This window comes from Simochromis diagramma, unplaced genomic scaffold (assembly GCF_900408965.1).
Source record: "Simochromis diagramma unplaced genomic scaffold, fSimDia1.1 OVJJ01000646.1, whole genome shotgun sequence".
Lineage (NCBI taxonomy): Eukaryota > Metazoa > Chordata > Actinopteri > Cichliformes > Cichlidae > Simochromis > Simochromis diagramma.
In genome coordinates this window covers 2,571,467-2,579,847 of record NW_024387279.1, presented here as the reverse complement: position 1 = coordinate 2,579,847, position 8,381 = coordinate 2,571,467, and the positions used below count along the sequence as shown (strand labels likewise).

At 41.1% G+C, this 8,381-nt stretch overlaps 1 protein-coding gene across 4 annotated transcripts in view; it reads left to right on the top strand.

The window, feature by feature from the left end:
- The first annotated feature begins 386 nt into the window (after window positions 1-386).
- cdk18 (cyclin dependent kinase 18) overlaps window positions 387-8,381 on the top strand; it is a 54,388-nt gene continuing 46,393 nt past the window's right edge. For 2 of the 4 annotated variants that reach the window (XM_040003339.1, XM_040003341.1), the window contains exon 1: window positions 387-771. The gene's annotated coding sequence lies outside the window, so the exon portion shown is untranslated. The remainder of the gene's footprint in view (window positions 772-8,381) is intronic. The other 2 variants (XM_040003337.1, XM_040003342.1) reach the window with 2 other exon arrangements.

Here is an 8,381-nt window from a genome sequence, read left to right as displayed (position 1 = left end):
GACAGATTGACTAAATCCCCTCACTGTGGCGGTCAGTGTTTCATTTTGTTCCTTAAAGAGTTGGAGTCACGCACACAGACACTTTATGTGCAGTACATAGAAACAAGGATACTGTGCATGTTCAGATTTACACACAAATATGCACTGTTATATGCATTCTTTCACACACAGAAACACACACACATGCTTTCATAGATGTCGCCACGCTAGTGTGTGCGCCCTGTCAACACTACAGGCTGGCTCTGGGGGAGGAGGGGGAGGGCTGAGAGGCAGAGGCTCGTGTTTTCCCGAGTGGTAATTGGCAGTCGCCATACCAACGAGGGAGGGCCAAAGTCAGAGATTGGTGGGGGAGGAGTTGCAGGCTGATTAAAAAGCCCTCCTCAGCAGCAGTTTCTCCTCTCCTGAGCTGTCTCCACTGTATTTCTGTGTCTTTATTTAGTCCTTCCTGTTATCTGGCCAGTGAAGCGACGCTTTGCGTGGAGGACGGAAGGGAGGGTGGAAGGGTGAGCTGTCAGAAGGACTGGTGGACAGGTTGGTCAGTTTCTTTACTCTGCCAAGTCATCTGTCCATCACTGTGGCAGAGCTGCCTACATCCTGTGGATTTATCTCTGTTTAAGACTGTGAGTGACACCTGGGAAGGCGAGGAGAAACCTGAGAGACAGGAGGCAGGAGGCTGCTCAAATCCCCTCCTCACCTCGCCTCTCACTCCCTCCATCTATCCATCCATCCATCCTCTGTGTGTGTGTGTAGATGACCTCTGCTCTTCTGTAAGTAAGTAGCTCTGCTGCAGCAACATCCACTCACAATGTTTATTAAAGGCGAACAGACTTCATAGCACCGATCAGGGGTTCAGGGAAAGCATACTTACATTTCTTTTTTTCTTTTTTCTTTAGAAATCCTCATTACCTCACTGAATATCTCATTCAGTAGCTGTAATTTGCCACATAAGTTGCCAGTTTCGGTTTGACGCTTTGTCTGGTGCAAATACAAGGTCAGACTTAGAGACTGTTTACACATAATAAAAGCTGCTATTACATAACATGCTCTAAGTACAACAGGTACTGATATGAGGAAGCATTTTTCTTAAAGTTGTACATCTGCACAATAACTGTAGCTGCAACAAAAATAACATCTGAGCACATCTGAAATCCCTGCTTACTCCCACCTCTCCCCTCAAGGTCTCTTCTCTGTGATCAGCTTCATGCATTAGTACTCACATGTAACCTGACACAGTGATAGCTGTGATGTAATAAGGACCCCTCACCCCAATTTACAGAGATCCATCTACAAACACTGTACACACTGCACTGTTTGCCCATAAGGGCCTGCAGGTGTAATTGTGCATCTGATGTGTGTGTATGTGTGTGCAGACCAGCTTCTCTTTTCCACTTCATTGTCACACGTTGTTGAATCATGCAGAGTTAAGTCTGCAGCGTTGCTGCTATGGCATCACGAAAATAACTGACTGTAACATTTTAGTGAGAAGTTTTACGTCTGCTTAAGTGTTGCACACTGAGCACGCTAAGAATGTGAAGTCATTATTAAATAGTTTAAAGTCTTCGCAGGCATCAAATAGCTTCGACTTTAATTCAGTTTCATTTTTCTGCAACTGCATTTAGTGACATACAGTTGGCAAATGTTTAGTTTGGCAATAACTGATCTCCCCTTATTCTGGACAGCAACTATAAGCTGGCCTGGCATGTTTGACAGGCTTTGATTATATCAAAATAGCAAAGTAATGTCTGCAGGGCTTACAGTTATCAAAACACCTCAGTAAAGGTGCAGAGGCAAAATGTGTGTTTTAGTTACTCCAAAGTTACCATTAGCTTGCTGCCTACTGTGGTACCTTAGTGCTGTGTGGATATTAGCTGCCATTATGGGTAACCTTAAAAAGCCACTCAGGACCAAAATATACTGAACACAGAGCTGCAAGCGAGTGTGAAAACACAACCAAAAGTGAATCTTTGAACTTGTTGCTAAGCCATCCAGGTCATTATAATCCTAAGTGGTTGAGTTAAAGGCAACGGGACTCCTTTTTAGGTGCATGAAGATATTTCATCTCTTTGAGACATTTTGGTTACACAACTTGCCTCATTCCCCCATTTACACAAACACTTTTTCCTCTTGCCAAAAGATATTTGGCATGCAGACTGGAGCAACCAGAGATGGAACCACCAACCTTCCGATTAGCAGATGAACTTAGCTTTTGAGCAAGAGGTAGCCAGGGGTGCTTAATAAAGTGTCTGGTGAACATAAATATGTAGCCATAGACAATGTTCCCTCCAAGCTGCACGCGTGCGCAATTGCGCACTGCTGGCACGGTCTCTGCGCACAGAAAATCTGTGTTGCGCACAAAAAAAAAAAATTCCGCACAAAAAAAAAAAATCCAACCTGAATTGAAATGAAAATTAAAACTTTAACAATTCTGTTTTGCAGTGTTAGTCAGTAAGTGACTGACTGCTCCCCTATGGGATCAGAACGATGCCATCTTATCCCATAGTCCAGCCAATGATGCGATTCACATTCATATATACGCAGCTAATCGACGTCGCTGACAGGCTATGACAGCGTCCTTATGTGCCGACACCGGTGTTTTAGCTAGCAAAGCAGCGTGGCTGATGTGGAGTGAAGCTACGTTAATGACAACGTGTACAACCACTGGAGATGTGAGCAGGACAGACGGAACAATTGACAGAAAAAGTGGTGACTTTATACCAGTTTTTAAATTGTGTTGATCGGCCACGTAAAACCAGAGTTATGATAAAAATATCTGCAATGTTTGTTTTTCTTCCTGAATATTGTCGTTGTTTATATTTACTGCGGGGAGAAACGGTAAAAACTGTGTTTTATAAGGAAAACGCTCGAAAGCCTGTGAGCAAAACCAAAACCAAAAACCCCAGCCTTTCCTATTGGTGGAAAAATGTACTATGTGGACCAATCAAAAAATGATATGGCAACATCACACTTAGTTGTTTAGGAAGGGGGAAGTTTTAGGAGTGACGGCGGTGTTTTGAGATGTGAGAGATTTGCGACGTTTAGCTCAAATCTTGTGTAGTTAGTGTGTAGTGTAGTCAATAGTTTTGTTGTGTGTGTCAGAACAATGAGGCGACTGCTGAGTGTTACAGGTGTTACAGGAGTCACACATCTGCTGCTGTCAGGCCTGCAGGTATCAGGCTGTTGTTCTCCTTTATCTCATAGTGGACAGAAATTATTTTTTGGCACAAATAATCTGTGTGGCATCACATTTGCAGAACAGCTGATTGTTCTGTAAATAGTTTGAAATGTTTATTTAAAAAAACGCCTTGGCTGCATTTTTAGGTAAACAGCTGCAAAAAACTTTATGGTTTGCATAACTCAGTTACTTTTTTGAAGAAGTAACTATATAATTAATTGCCCAACATTGGTCATTTTATGCTGTATTTTGCAGACAGAGAGTTACAGGACTCTCTCCCAGACCACAGACTCAGACTCATAATACAAGTCAGAGCAAATAATAATAATAATAATAATAATAAAGTTGTGTTTTCAAAATTGGAGTTAAAGTTATTTTTACTTCCAATAGTGTTAACATGCTACACACGTCATGAACAAGATTTTTTTTAAATTTTCATTGTAAGTGGGCTAAAGCAGTTAATTAAAAGTAGTCTAACAGAAATGCTGTAATTTGATTATTTTAATAAACATGTAACTTGGATGGATTCGATGCTGGCGTGACCACAGTGCACACGTCTGCTGTTGCTCACAGTGATCCACGGGATCGTTCAGCGAGTTTGTGTGTTCGCTCAGACACATGAAAAATTAGAGGGAACATTGGCCATAGACACATCGTAGCTTTTTGCAGGGTTCTTTAGTGTAAAATAGATTATCAGGTTACAATTTGAATGTTAGCTGGCTATCTGGCTAGCTAGTAGTTCTAAAACTCCCATTAGCAGTTTCCAGCTTACCTGGCAAACATGCTTATTTTTGTATTTGTTAACTGCATATGTGTCAAGCAAAAATGAATTGCAAGTGTAGCAGCAGTGGCTCAGAGGGGTCTGAACGGGATGTGAAGGCTCACCTGTCTGCATGCAAGACAGCAGCTTGGATGTGAATAAAGTGACGTTGCATAAACAGTCACTTTCTTTCTAGTATTCAAGTGTTTAACACTGAATTTGTCCCATCGCTCCAGGATTAATCCAACAGACCAAACACAAGATTTGCTCCTGCTTTTTTGTATTCTGTTAGTCTTTGTCAGCCTCATGACAGCTTCCCGTTTCAGATGACATTATCACATGCGTCACGTGGTTGTGGGTTTTTTTAAAGTAACACTTTGCCACACAGAGAGGTTTGTATAATTTGGAAATCATCATCATGTGTGCAGCTGAGGCACAATAGTAATATTTACATAAGCAGCTTATTATTGAGTTCCTAATTACAGAGCTCTAGGCCCACTCAGCCATGATAATGTGAAGATAGACCTTATCGTATTCAACAATAGCCATGGCACCAGCTCTGAGATGAACAAACACACGCAAACATTTGGTCAAACACACCAAATGGAAGATCGCTTGCCTGTCACACAGCACCAGGCCTCTCTCGCAACTAATGTGATGAAACATTAAAAGATTAAATGCTCCAGCAAGCCAGAATCTTTTGTGCAAATATTTCCACCGTGTCCATCACGTGAGACTCCATTTGTCTTTACTGTGTCTGCATTATTACAAAGGCTGTATTTCATTCGTGTAACCTGTTTAAGCAGGACGTGGCACTTCACCACTTTGTTTCTTTGTTTTCCATGAGACGTACAAAAAGTTATGTTTACTCACTGTTCTCATAAATCATTTGTCAGTCTTTAATAATGCATTTGTAATCATAAACTAGCAGAACTGCCTGACATCCTTACCACAAATGTGCATCATATAGCAAGTGGCTTCGCATGAATGCTGGGCTGCTGGTGGGACCTTTAAATACGATCTTCTATAAATCATGTTCACATTTTATAAAGTGTTATAATGTTCCAATATGTGGACAAACTGAAAACTGTCAGTAAATTGCATGTAGCAGTCAACTGAATTCTGTTTTCTTATTATGCATAATCCAAGCTATGGTGGCCTCAGCTGGCTGACTAAAGCATACATGTCCTACAGCAATCAAAAACATTCAATTAAATTAACTCATAGCTTTCATTTAACTGATAACAGACTCCAAGGAATGAGAAATTAGGTGAAAAATGGATATGTCTTCATATTTTGCACTGTCACTGTGCAGAGCCATATGTTACTGGTTAAAAGGGCTGAACTAGTGCTGCACGATTATTGCCAAAATGATTATCTTAATTCTTTTTTATTAATATTAAGATGATAAACATTTGTCAAGATTATGCAATGGGTTCAGTGACAAAAACGTTTTTATTCCACATAACACTGGTTTCACATCCATGTTTGGGTGTCATTCATGGTAATGTATACATTGTTGCATCACATTAAACTGATGACACTTATTCACCTAAATTCAGTTTTATCTTTTAGAAGAAAAGTGTAAAAATATAATTAGAAGAACTGCATCAGAAACAGGGAATTGTTTTCACTTTTAGATTCTGTTCCATTCCTGTTGGTCGCATTGGAAAGCTGGCCCTCTCTGAGCCTGGTCCTTCCAGAGGTTACTTCCTGTTAAAAAGGAGCTTTTCCTTCCCACAGTCGCCAAATGCAGAGTGTCATCTGATGGTTGGAGCGTTCTCTGTATTATTGTAGGCCCTTTGCCTTTCAGTAAAAACTGCCTCGACACAAATGTTGTTGTGAAATGGCACCACATTGAATTATTTTAAACATCTATGTAGGCAAACAAGGTATGTCTTCACCTGACCTACGTGCATCTATTAGAAGCTCAATGTAAAGTCTTTCACTCTGTTGACTGTGCCCGCATTATGGATGTGACTAAAACCCATATCAAAGCACTCAACAGCTGTATGACAGCTGTACGTTGACCATTTTCCTGAAGCGTGTTCCTCACTGTGTTTAATGGACAGATGTCTTTGGCCAAAACAAATCTGACTGCTTGGTGATTTCAGTGTCTTAGTGAGCTGGATGGATTGTAAAACCAGCTGTACAGGCTCATCTTTATATAAGCCTGAGCTGATGTTGTAACATTCACATTAGTTACCTTACATTGTTTTTCTTTGCTTTCATGCAGTAATTATACTGCAGCCTGTGGTGGCTTTCCAGGCAGCTGAATAAATCAGTTGTGTTGCTCTAGACCGCTCTGCATATGATTTGTTCTTGATCACTTGTGCTCAGTCCAAATTATTTCCAAACAACAGATGATGGTCCTCTTCGAGGGACAAACTCTTCACCGTCTGCCGTTTGATTTTTGTTTAACATAGTGTTACTCTTCCAGACTAGTACAGGAAACTTCAAGGTGCACAATACACGATGATTGGTTTTGTTTTGTTCTATTGGTGAAGCAGCCATTTTCAATACCGCTTAGGTGGTAGAGTGCACGGTCAAGTCAATCAGAAGGTCGGTGAATCGAACCCTAGCTTTTATAGTCCATGTGTCAAAGTAACCTTAGGCAAGATACTGGACCCCAAGTTGCCCCTGATACATCTACCAGTGTGTGTGTGTTTGTGTGTGTGTGTGTGTGTGTGTGTGTGTGTGTGTGTGTGTGTGTGTGTGTGTGTGTGTGTGTGTGTCAATATATGAAATGGTCAAATTTCACAAGTATTCGCAGACAGTCAGATTCTGTCATGTGCACAGGCAGTAACCACGTACTGCAGCATGTGCAGCTCTGGCTGCTGCTGCTGCTGCCAAGGTCACACTAAATTTTTTTTTTTAAAGCCCTAAAGGACGTAAAGTGTTGCTGGGCATTCTTACCTCACTCACACCCATCACGCTTCAAATGGTTGTCACAGGTGTGTGGGCAGCGCTTTCGCAGCCTAGCAGTCCAGCTCATTTAAATGATCCATCCTATCTCAGGCAGCCAGTGCTTTTTAAAGAATAATTGTTGTTTTCAGGAATGTTGGACAAAAGCAATTGTTGTGACAGGCTCCTTCTCGAGGGGGGGTTCGGTGATGGCATGGGAAAACGGACATCCAGGATCTGCTTCCTTCTCTGTTCAGGAGGATAAACACTTTAAACTGTGAGCTCAGTTTTGTATTTGAACACTCTGGATAATTGCAGGGCTTTTTCTCAGAAGTTGCTACAGTGCTGCAGCTGCGTTGGCTTATTAGGTGCCTGCTCACACACAGACATGTAGAAGACACCTCTGTGGTGTAAAGTAAGCTGTGAGTCACCAAGCTGCTCCTGTCAGAAACCTGACCAGAAGCTAAAACCTGAGGGAAGAGTCTCAAAAACACCAGAATAATCACACACACCAGGTGATGTGAGGCGGTCTGACAGGTGTGAATGTCTGAAACACGATTCCTGTTTCTGCCTTTAAAATGTGTTAATTTCACAACCAAAGTTTGTTTTTCCACTTATACAAACTGAAAGAAACAGAAGATCCATAAAGCTAAAAATCACATCTAGCAGCTCTAATCTGAAAGTTAATATCTCTCAGTGAAACACTGTTTCGAATATTTGCCTCCTTTCTTAATTATTTTTGCATATATTTGAATGACTTTGTTTCTCTGCTGTTTCTTTTGATAGTGGCATGATTTGTTTCTTTCTGAGCTATTTTAGCCTGCTTCACTTTATCAGACAGGTCTTATTTAAGTGGTGTATTTCTGTTTAAGGTCTGGCAGTAACCAGGCCTGGGTGTGGCTAGTGAAACTTTGGATGTTGATTGGTTAAGCTATAAGGACATTAAATTGTAGCAGGTACAATGCACAGCTCCTTATCAGGAGTGCGGAGCAATATCAACAGTAACTGAAACGTGCCCTCAGTAATTCCTCAGACGGCGTTTGTGAGATAAAAAGCAACACCAGTGTCAAACAAAGCGTATGTATGGTGCCGATCAGAACGCCCTGACTAAACTTAACATTTCTTTCTGTCAACAGGAAGTCCCTCACTCTAATTTTGCACTGAGCCTTTTTGGCCTCACTCGAGTAATTTCATGTTTTCAGTCACAACAAATGTCCATTAGGCTGAGCTGAGCTTGTTTGAGCATGATAGCCTTTCAGTGACGCTGCTCCTTTATTCTTTATAGTCTGGGATTAGTTTTTCTTCTTTGTTCTTATACCCTTTGTTTTTCTGTTTGGTAGCTAAATTATTTGGAGAGACATTTTATTTATGCTGCACTTTGCATCACATGATACCACATTTCAGTCTGAATCCTGAGTCAATGTGAAATCTCCATATCTTTAAGTTAACAGCAAACCTGAGCTAGCAGGATGGTTTATGTTGGATCTATGTCTTTATTGTTGTTCATGGTGGAGTGCAGACACTCGTTCCCTGTTCTTTGTAAGG